We start from the raw sequence: 10,645 nt of genomic DNA, 5'->3' as shown, positions 1-10,645 counted from the left end.
CTCGAAATATAAAACATTGTGACCATCTCTTTTCACAGCCACATTACCAACCAAACCCCATTATAAAATAATGGTTCTCTATCAATTGTTATTTTAATGAGTCAAAGGCCATCATAATAACATCTCCAAAGAAACTTGGCTCGATAAAAAAAAGCAATGCTTTTGGAGTGTGCTATAATATGTGATGTATTTTCTGTTAATGTTTTTTCATTTAAATCAATGAACAGTGTGCCTGCATAGTCTTGTTCTGCTTGTGAATACACATTCTTACAGTACAGTACGTGTCGCTTCAAACAAACTTAAAACAGTTCACTACATTAAGGAAATATGTCAGTTAGCAGTCTTTTGTATTGGAAACAGATCTCGTCGAAGTTTTACAGTATATCGTTTCGTCGCTGCTCACTAATCCGGAGAAAGACAGGATTTCTGTAGTTATCGAATACTAACTGATCACCGATAACATTGATCATCCTTGCTAATCCTAATTCTCAGGATTGTTGCGGTCTTATTCTTTTATGAAGCACGTCAGGTATCAAAACGTACGTCAACATAGGGACACGTGAAGTTATATGTTCAGTTTGCCTCGAAGCTGATCAACGGAATAGTCAGTTCAAAAGCGTTACAGAAACTGAATTAACGGCTAAATATCATGTCGCGAAATTCCAGTTAAAATCTAAAATATGAACAGTTAAAACCCAGTTAATGTCCACAGTGCACAGCATCGACCTGCTTGATTGACGTCGTGTTATTTTTTTCAAATCTACACTGTTGAGGTGACACAGGGCGCGGCGCAAAGTCTCGATACAAGAGGACTTGTCTGTTCAAGCGATTCCCCTCAAGGAAATTACTTTAGGGTGAAGGTTTTGTTTACAAAATCACTGTCCATTAAACGACAGCGAATCATATTGAATTGATCGCAAGCAGAATTCTCTGCAGGTTAAAATTAGATATGTCTCACAGTTTTTTAAACGCCCGGGCCGCGCAGGTAGTTTTAAATTATTTGGCGAGCAAGCAGTCATACTATAATAGTTACGGTAAACTTTAAAGAATTGTAAGAAATAAGGAAGTGGCAAGAAAAAAAAAGCAGGGGTGTGGCTTACAACTGACAGCCACCTTTTCGGGGTGCAAACAGAAGAGATGTGGAAGAATTAATTCACTTCTCACTCGGCATTGGAGCAAGAGGAGAGACTAACTCGACTTTTGATCAGGTTGGTTGTTGACTGATACAGTCAGGTGCCCGGGCACCCTTGACCTGGCTTATTCTCAGACGGAGTTAAGGCTACCTGAGTGTGAAGTGCCTTCACATAAAAAGAAGGAAGTCGGCATTAGGCTTATTTCTCGTGTTTCAAGGGGATAAAAACTCGGCGAGTTTTTTTTTAGCAGTAAATATGAATATACTGTTTAAATTAAAGTTACACTCATTCTCTTTCAGGTTCTGCTGACCTTTTAAATATTTTATTAAACTAAAAAATAATTCAATATTTAATCTCAAGGACAAACGCTCTGATAACGGCAGTCAGTACCAGTAGTTGTAATGTCTCTAAATAGATGGTCTCTGTGCATTTAGAAAAATACCCTCAGGAATAAAACTGAAGTGAATTAAGGGGCATAGAAGTTCGTTTAGATCGATCGTGGATTGGAAATGTTTTTTGTTACATTTTTTTATTTCTTAAATAGCCTAACTGTATTTTTAGCGTCCGTGTATTATTGGCACAAATATATGTTATTCATCTGCTAGTATGAAGCTAAAAAATAATATTTTACATCGTATTACAGTTTAAGGATTTTTTTTATTCGTTCCACTACAAAACGGAATTAGGTGTTGTCGGTACAACGAACAAGTTTTAAAAACGTGATTTAATCAATATGAAAAGAGGGCTTGCGGCTTTGTACACAAATAGAAGATGGAACGTAATTTGGAGTTGAGGTGTGCTCTCTTGAAATTCTGTTTTGTGAGCATTTGTCATCACTGCAAGTTTATACAGGTGAGATGGGTATGCATTCCAGCGCCTGAGGCCAAGCAATCCAAACTCTTCAATAGTTTATTGGTATTCGTATAAAATCAAACTGACAGTGATTGCAGTCTGTTAAAATTTCAATATTTTTTTTTATTCGTTGTCTGCGCACGTACTGGCCTAAAATGCCCAGCGATGGTCTCAGTGTGTTGTGAAGTAGTTTTAATTTAAATGCTAAAAGTTTACAACGGACGCTCCATTCTATATGTACTGTATGTACAGTAGGAGGCTTCAGGTGGGTTGAAAAATGGGTTGGAAAATGCTTAGCGGACACTATTGCGTCCGCTAATACTGACTAATTGCCTGAAGTACCTTAATTAAGAATGCGGTAGTTTTGTCTGAATGGAAACTTGAACCCATCGTTTAGTGTCGGTAGTAGTAAAGTAGTTTTTTTTTTGTATTGAGCTTATTAAACAGTCATTTGCAACTCCTCTTTACTCTTTTGTACTGCCATTTTATTCCATGACAAAGTACTCATTTAAACTTCTTGTAGATTTGCATCTTACCAGGATCTTGGGTATTATTATTTTAAGATACAGCCTACTGTGTCATCTGATTGGTTCTAAGAGGAGTGAGTGGGTATCCATGAAATTCTAAGACAACAGATGTGAATCAAACTCCACTAGATATTTCCAGTCCAGTAATACCCTTTGTTTACGCCAAGAATCTCATTTATAATAATAATAATTGCTTACACTTATATAGCGCTTTTCTGGACACTCCACTCAAAGCGCTTTACAGGTAATGGGGACTCCCCTCCACCACCACCAATGTGCAGCACCCACCTGGATTTCAAGCATATTTGTCTGTACATAGACAACTGTTATGTATACAGTAGTAATACTAGCTGTTAATGAATAATTATACTTAAACGGCATACAGAGTGCTTGTCGACTCTCTTGTTTTTTGGTGTTCCTAAATAGCAATATACAGTAGATGCTAGGAAGAGTGAGAGGAGTACAGTACAGAGCACAATGTGTGCTATCACTGTGTCATTAATTGACAGTCATGCATAAAAAAAAGAATACTATAATATGTGTAAATTCTAATTAAAGAGAAAGGGTTCAGCGGACATGGTCAGAATGAGCCCAGTTTAATCCTATGTCTATTCCTTTCACTCCTAAAGCTTTTGTTGCTATTATCTTTAAATTAAAAAAAAAATCGTAACAAGTTGTATTGTTTTGATTGTATGGTCATCGTGCTTGGAATTATTACGATAGTAACACACCTCTCATGAGGCAAATTGATGCTTTCATACCAGGGTATGACTGGAAACATGTGAAAAGCTTGTGTTGCATTAATTGATTTGCTTTAATGTAATTTAATAGCATGCCATGTTGTTACATTTTTTTTAATCTATGGTTTTCAAGGTTGCAAAACTCCAGTTATGTTATACACTATGTTAAGAAAGCCAATCTACATGAATGCTACTGTATATCTGTTTGCTCTATTAATTATGTCTTTTATTTCTCATTAAATGTTTGGGGACTTATACTGCAGTTCATTAACAAGATGTACAATGATCCCCTGGCTAAACATCCATTTATCAATGCATCATACATTGTGTATCCTTGAAACAATTAGCATGATTCCTTCCCAACAACTACAGTATGTGGGTTTGTGTTTAGTAAAGTGAAATACCTGCAATTTTCAGAGCAGAGTGCTGTTTCAACATTAGTGCATTCAATTTGGTGAATCTTCTACATCAGTCGATCAGAACATTAGGGATATAGCCTCATGTCACTTACTTGCCATACCTCATGTATTTACTGTATGTGTTGTTTCTGTTAAGCTTTGTTATTTTTATGTATTGTTTCACACAAGCTTTTTTCTGTGTAAAAAGCCACTACAGTGTAGAACAATGTGACTTCAAATAGTCTTAACACCTGTAATGCTGTAAAACGTTGGGTTCAATTAGTCAGGTAATACACATTTTAACATGAGATGATGCTTTAGTAATGGGACATAGAAGATAAAGGCTAAAACATGAGCAAACTAGCTTATCACTTACAGTAAATAACTGCCAGGCCCCAAATAGTAGTGGTAGTATAGTAGTAATAAAATAGTAGTTAGGTTAGGTTTGTGCTCCATCTGCGATTTTGCTTTTCTAGTGATATTGGGAAGCACAGTGTAGAATACAGTATGTTATTACAGCAGGATGGGTTTGTGTTTCAGGCAATCTTCGTTACCTTTTTTCCCAAAATTAATGGGTTGCTAAAGCTTAACTGGCTTGTCAGATTTTTTTTTTGCCTCATCCTGTTTATGTGAAACCTTTTTAGAATTTCCTACAACTAAGCTTAATAACACCCAGCATCAGAGGTGACTCTCACCTCCTCACATGCCTCTGTACCACGGCCTCTTCGTGACATTACTGGTTCTTCTCTTTCTCACTTTTGGCAACTGCTGTATCTACTGCACGTCTCACTCAATTGGTATCACATGTGGATCCCACCCCTGTTTGTTGGATGTCCTTCTCTTTGTTTTATTCCCTCCTGATTCTTTGCCCTTTGCCCCCTTGGTATTTAACATAATAAATGACTCTGTGAGCTGTAGCACGTTAATGACTTTTAAACCTGCTGCATTCTTGCCGGTGCCTGCAAAACGTCTCGTGGCTTTGAATAATATGAATAATGTTTGGCCCAAATCTAAGTTGTCTTTTCTTGCAAATGTAAGCCGGTTTAACTAGCTTATTAAAAAAAAACAATATAGACAGATAACAACAGGTCACTCAGAATGTATTTCACAAAAAGGGAAAAAAAAATAACACCCACATATACACAGGTCTGTGTCTACACAAATTGTAATTTGTAAATATACTGTAAATGATTAGATGCTGCACACTTTTTACAGTTTGTACTTTGAGTTGTGTTTTTTTGTTCTCTCTCGAGTCTCGTAATTCATTTTAAATACCGTGACACCTGATTTTGCGGAGGAACTAAAATGCAGCTTTAAAGAAAAGTCCAACAGTCAGTGGTGACACAAACATATTAGAACATGCTATCAGAGTGTACATAAATGCAGGTCTCTTTTTGAGCGGTTTACACAGTTTCTCAGGAGTATAAAACGGCGATATTTTACTGTAGAGTAGTAGTTGCGTGTTCAAATCCAGAGCGTGAGGCTACTGTTGTAATCTTGGCCAAAGTTGATTTCCTGATATCTAGTATTGTGCACCTCAGTGTTGAATTTTAATTTTATGAGTTTAGTTGTGAGAAGTTAAATGGGTAATTCATTTTTAAGTAATTTGGAGATCATGTGGGATCTTTAGCACTCATAGACCAGTGGCTCTTTAGGAATGGTTAAGCCATGACTAGACTGTGGTTCTCTAGGACACGGTTTGGAACCCTTTTTGTAAATCTAGTTATTTCATTTTTGCTTAATAGTTTGATTTTCTTTATTTAATTAAAATTACCTTCATTTCTCTTTTGAGTGTTAGATTTTATTCTTGCATAAACAAACAAACAGTGTATTGAAAGTGCCTAATGAAGTCACCAATACAGATGACTCTTAATTTACCTTTGTCTGACTGGACAATGCACTGATCATTTTTTGAAGCATTCTTGGTAATATAGTTTAATGAAGAGATGCTTTTTTTCCCAAAATGGTTTGGTATTTAATCAGATTCTCCGAGGCGTCACATTTCAGTTCTGTTGTGAAAGGGTAAAAGCTAGCTAGCAACAGGATATCACAGCCAGAAACAGTAAATTTACCACAAGGAAGTAAGTACAACTCAGCTACAGAAAAAACAAAGAAGAAAAAGAATATGCAAAAACAACCTGCAGTTTCTGCTCACAGAAGCTTTTTGTTTCTGACTGTTTTATTATGATATACACAACACAAGGAAATGTCAACTGAGTTCTTAATAAAATTACTACATATACAATCCGTGAGAAGTGGAAAAAATGTACATTAAGATTCTGAGAGTAACTAACATAGATGCCTAGATTGAGAATGTTCAAGCAGGAACTGTGTCAGCATGTATAGGCTGCAAAGAAACAAATTCCATGCTGAAAGGTAAAGAAAAGAAACAAAGTTGAAAAGCCTTAAGATACCTAGATGAGCACTTGAAAAAGACACTATCAGAGATCTGCAGTCCTGATGGCATTTACATAAAATGTGATGAGTGGCCCAGCTTTAAGCCTTGATTATGTTAGATTTTGAAGGACTTGAAGATGGAAAATCTGAAGGAAGATAGGAAACCTTGAAAAGATATCCTATTTACAGTTTTTAAAGGTTCGTTGTTTAGAGTTGGTCTGGTAAATGGATCCATCAACTGCATTATATGGTATAAGGATGTTCACTACTGCTTGGTATTGAAGATTCTAGTAGCAGCTCAGTTGATTTGTATGTAGGCCAGGCCAACTTAATTCAAAGTATCTGCAGAAATTTAGCAGCAGGATGTGGTTAATTGGATTGTCGTGTTGAGTTGTCAGATCATCTTTTATAACTTAAATCAAAAGCAGATTTGGAAAGGAGAGCTCTATTATAAAACAAGCAACCTCTGGAGATCTGTCACAGGAAGCACCTGAAATATTCGAATCCCCACGTTACAATAAAGGTATTGCTGCTCTGGAATCGGTCTAGAGAAGAGCAACCAGATGCATTCTGGATATGAAAAGAATGTCTTACGCTGTCGGACTGAACGAACTTGAACAGAGAACACTACAAGTGGACTCGTACATATTCAGAATTCTCAAAGGCTTCAGAGTGAGCAGTGAGACACGAGTAGAAACTGTATGGAAGTATGAAAATGCATTTAAAACCAAGAACAGCTGGCACATCTTCACCAAAGTGGTAAAAGCAAAAGCCAATACCCTAGCTTCCTTCAAGAAATGGCTGGTTGAGATCCTTGGATTATTTAGCTACTAACTTCTAAATGGGCCAGATGGGATAAATCTCCTTCTGTATTTGTAACCTTTTTTTATCATTTTAATTTTGGGGTATATACTGTATATTTGAGTGATTTGGGAATTTGGATAATGGTGATGGTTCCTCGACTACTCGAATCATGCTGACATTTTCCCAGTTGGTCAGGACCTTTCAGCTTGATCCCTGGGGCCCCAGCGCGTGTTTTCCAAGACCGCATTGACTAGGCAGTCACAGTAGTGTTGTATCTTAGTGTTTTCATAAATGCTTCTGACAGTGTGTTAAGCACCATAACTCATGATGAAATAGACTCAGACTTTAGAATTTACTGACCTGCATTAGATTTATCTGTGGTACTGTCATTAGCTCTCTCACTCACTATGATACTTTTTCCCATCTGTACTGTGGAGATTACTACAGTATGTCCATCATATAAATTGTCCTCTCTAAAACACTAGTTCTTACCCTGTGGAATGGGGAACCCATAACAGATTGCAAAAAGATGTTGTAAAGCTCTCAATAGAGAAAACAAGTTCATGAACCACTACTTTCATACTGAACTGGCAACTTTTCTTCCATATGCGACAATAAATTAAATTAGTTCAGATATCCACTGCAGTGCAATTGTGTTTTCCATTTATCAGTAGTGCTGAAAACTAAGAACTCTTCCTTACAGGTTAAGACGCAATGTTAATTGGAAATATATTACATATATTATTACACCATTATATATAGATTATATATTACACCATTTCACTTCCTTGACCTCCAGAGTCACTCAAATAGATGAAGTTGCTGAGTCCATACTCGCAAAATGTAGAAGTGTCCGGTTTTTGTATTCCTTTTGTTTAATGTGTTTGACTTTGGCAGTTTTAAGAGCTTCAATATGTTTCTGTCCTGCAGCTGTCCTTTGGTGTTTGGTTGAAAGTCAAGCAAAAATCTTCGACCCTTGTAATACTGAAAAGGAATGATCTTTGCTTACCTCGTCACGTTTGATGCTTTTGTAGTGGAAAATAATAACATTACCCTGTATATATAGTGTAAGAGAAATTATTGGGGTGAAATACTCTTCAGTACACCATCCCTTCTTTAAGATTATTTTCTTTTCCCGAAAGAGAGGACAGAGCCCCAAGCCAGAAAAAAAATCATTACTACAAACTATTGAGAATTAATACTATACACAAAATGTAAAAAAGAATAGAATTTACTGCCAGGGTCCTAAGGCTGTGAGGTTTTAACCTCTTTTCCCTATAGAACAGTAGAGGTGTTCATGGACTCTCTCCCAAGGTCTGCAGTCGGTACTCTCTGGTTGTTGTCTTGTCTTTCTACTTTTTCTATCTCCTTCTCTATTCTCTTCTCACACAAAGCACAGATTGGTATATATACCCCAATGGTATGAATTAAGTCCCCTAATTAAAACCTGACTGGAGTGTCCTGATGTACTGGGCATAGTGTATGTGCTTTTCATATTAGGTGGTAACTGCTCATATAAGTTGATTCACCCGTGTCGATTCTGTATCTTGAATTATGTTTAGTTGCCTTACATTTTAAGAACTTAATGATGGGATCTTTAAAGTAAATGAGATAACTGAGGCTTCATGCAAGCTGCTCTGCAGAAAATCAAATGCAAAAATCCAAACTTGACATCAGGCTGTTTTTGTTTCTAAGTCAGAAGTTATGAATGAAGTTCGTATTGCATCACCCACACTCTTTAAGAATGTATTTAGGATAAATGCTGCATTACTCATTGCTTTGTAAAGATGACAAGATTGTAAAAGTGGAAGCTTTAAATGATTAAAATGTTGGCGTTAGGTTGCCTTAGATACCATTTTGCTTTCTAAAAAATGGCCTTAAGAGGGTGTACTGTGGTTTTGCTTCTGAGTAACAATTTCATGTTCCTTTTAAAACCGAAGTCAACATTATTGTTTCGGTTTATGTGCTCAGTAAAACAGAATGAAACCTGAGAGCTATGATGCATTTGATTTTTCTTGAAACATGGGTAAAACGCAATATTAGGAATAGTTTTACCCCTGCATATACCATATACTTTTATACTTGTACTATAAATTACCAGCTACTGGATTAGTTTATTTAGTTTCTAAAGTGATTGCTTATAGGCAGCACATTTGGACGTGCTGGGTTCAGTTCCAGTGGTGTTATCTGCGTGTTTGTATTTTCCCTCTGTGTTCATGCGGGTTTCCTCCCACGGTCTGTAGACGTACTGGTAGGTTAATAGGCTTACGGGAAACTTGTCTCAGGTGTGAAAGTTTGTGTGTTTGTTCCTTTGTGTGCACTGTGATGGACTGCCATCCTGCCCAGGGTGTATCCTGCTTTGTGCCTGTTGCTTGCTGGGATAGTCTCCAGCTCCCTTAGAACCCTGTATTGGATAAAATGTTTAGAAAGTGGGTGAGAAAATAGAACTATTTACTTTTGTATTTTAACTTAATTTGACATATTTGGGCATATTGTAATCCAAACAACTTTAAAACTATACATACTGCACATATACAGTATGTATTGTAACGCAACGGGGGCTCAGGCGGGCGCCCTTGCCGCATCAGGTCGGCCCCGCACCGTCCGGGGTTCGAACCCGGGACTTCCGCGTCTCTCTGCAGCGACCTAGCCCCGTGAGCTAAAGAGAGATCTCCCTACAGCCCAGTAGCTGTAGTCCTGCTATCACAGGGAAGGGCGGTTACGTCACCTGCTCTGGTACGCCGGCTCTTACACAGTACCTGTCGGCCGTAAGCGTTACAGTATTATTTTAAATAGAACATAAAGAACTTTAAAAAAGCATAAATCATAATGCTAGAGGTAGCTTGTAGTTAGGTTTTCTAATAGTCAAACAGATCCTGGGTCTTTCATTGAAGAGTCTAAAATTAGACGGGGAGCTCTCAGTAAGGGGATGCTTATGTGCTGTGTCTCTGCAGCTGCAGCACAGCAGCACGGAGCTTTATCAGTAAAGACTATATCTTTTGTTGGTGGTAAAAATACTATCCCGCACTGGTAGCTAATGAATTGCTGTAGATCTTAGGGTTTTGTGGTAATACACATTATATGGTTTAATTGGATTTCCATGCACAAGGATTGAGTGCTAGAAGCCCAGACGGATGCACAGTACTTGCCATCTGAAAAACCTGACACCATAGCCAAGATGGAGAGTATTTCCATGTTGTTACACCCAGCTAGTTTCGGCTTTGATTTGCTCACTATGTTCACTCATCTCTTGATGTTCTCTGTTGTTTTTGACAGCTGTAATGTCAGGTCAGCGTGCAGACAAGTGCCACAACTAGATGAATTGGGTTTGGATCATGTGCTCTTTCCCCATGAAAGCTGACATTCAGGTGAACATGTGCTTTGTGGGTGTGGAGGTGAAACACTGAAATGATGGATTCACTTGGATTTGTGGCCTTGTGCAAAATTCCCCAGAGATCACAGGCTTGTTAGTTGCATCGATGTTTAGCATTGGATCAGTGGATCAAGAACACCAGTCTTCAGCAAGCTGTTATTTAGGATCTTTGGCCCGATCACTTACTCTCCGAGATGGATGCCCATCTGTTGATTGTCGAGAAGTATCTACAGATAGCAGATCAGCTTGGCATATTAGAGAATGTGGGATAGTTTTAGCAACAGGCCAACAATGTCAGTGAAAGCAGTGCCAGTTATATTGAAAGCCAGTGTTGATGTTTGTGATGAAGGTCTTAGTTACTTGATCGTAGCAGCTTCGGTGTAGCCTGAAGAGAGTTTGTTTTGAGAGGAGGTGGGTGCTT

At 37.7% G+C, this 10,645-nt stretch overlaps 1 protein-coding gene across 3 annotated transcripts in view; it reads left to right on the top strand.

The window, feature by feature from the left end:
• The first annotated feature begins 1,098 nt into the window (after nt 1–1,098).
• Nucleotides 1,099–10,645, top strand: part of LOC148840021 (protein-tyrosine kinase 2-beta-like) — an 81,673-nt gene continuing 72,126 nt past the window's right edge. For all 3 annotated transcript variants that reach the window (XM_088906165.1, XM_088906156.1, XM_088906147.1), the window contains exon 1: nt 1,099–1,208. The gene's annotated coding sequence lies outside the window, so the exon portion shown is untranslated. The remainder of the gene's footprint in view (nt 1,209–10,645) is intronic.

The sequence above is a fragment of the Atractosteus spatula genome, chromosome 2, assembly GCF_055471065.1.
Source record: "Atractosteus spatula isolate fAtrSpa1 chromosome 2, fAtrSpa1.hap1, whole genome shotgun sequence".
NCBI lineage: Eukaryota > Metazoa > Chordata > Actinopteri > Semionotiformes > Lepisosteidae > Atractosteus > Atractosteus spatula.
Note: the sequence above shows the minus strand (reverse complement) of the source record. Positions and strands in the feature narration are given on the sequence as shown.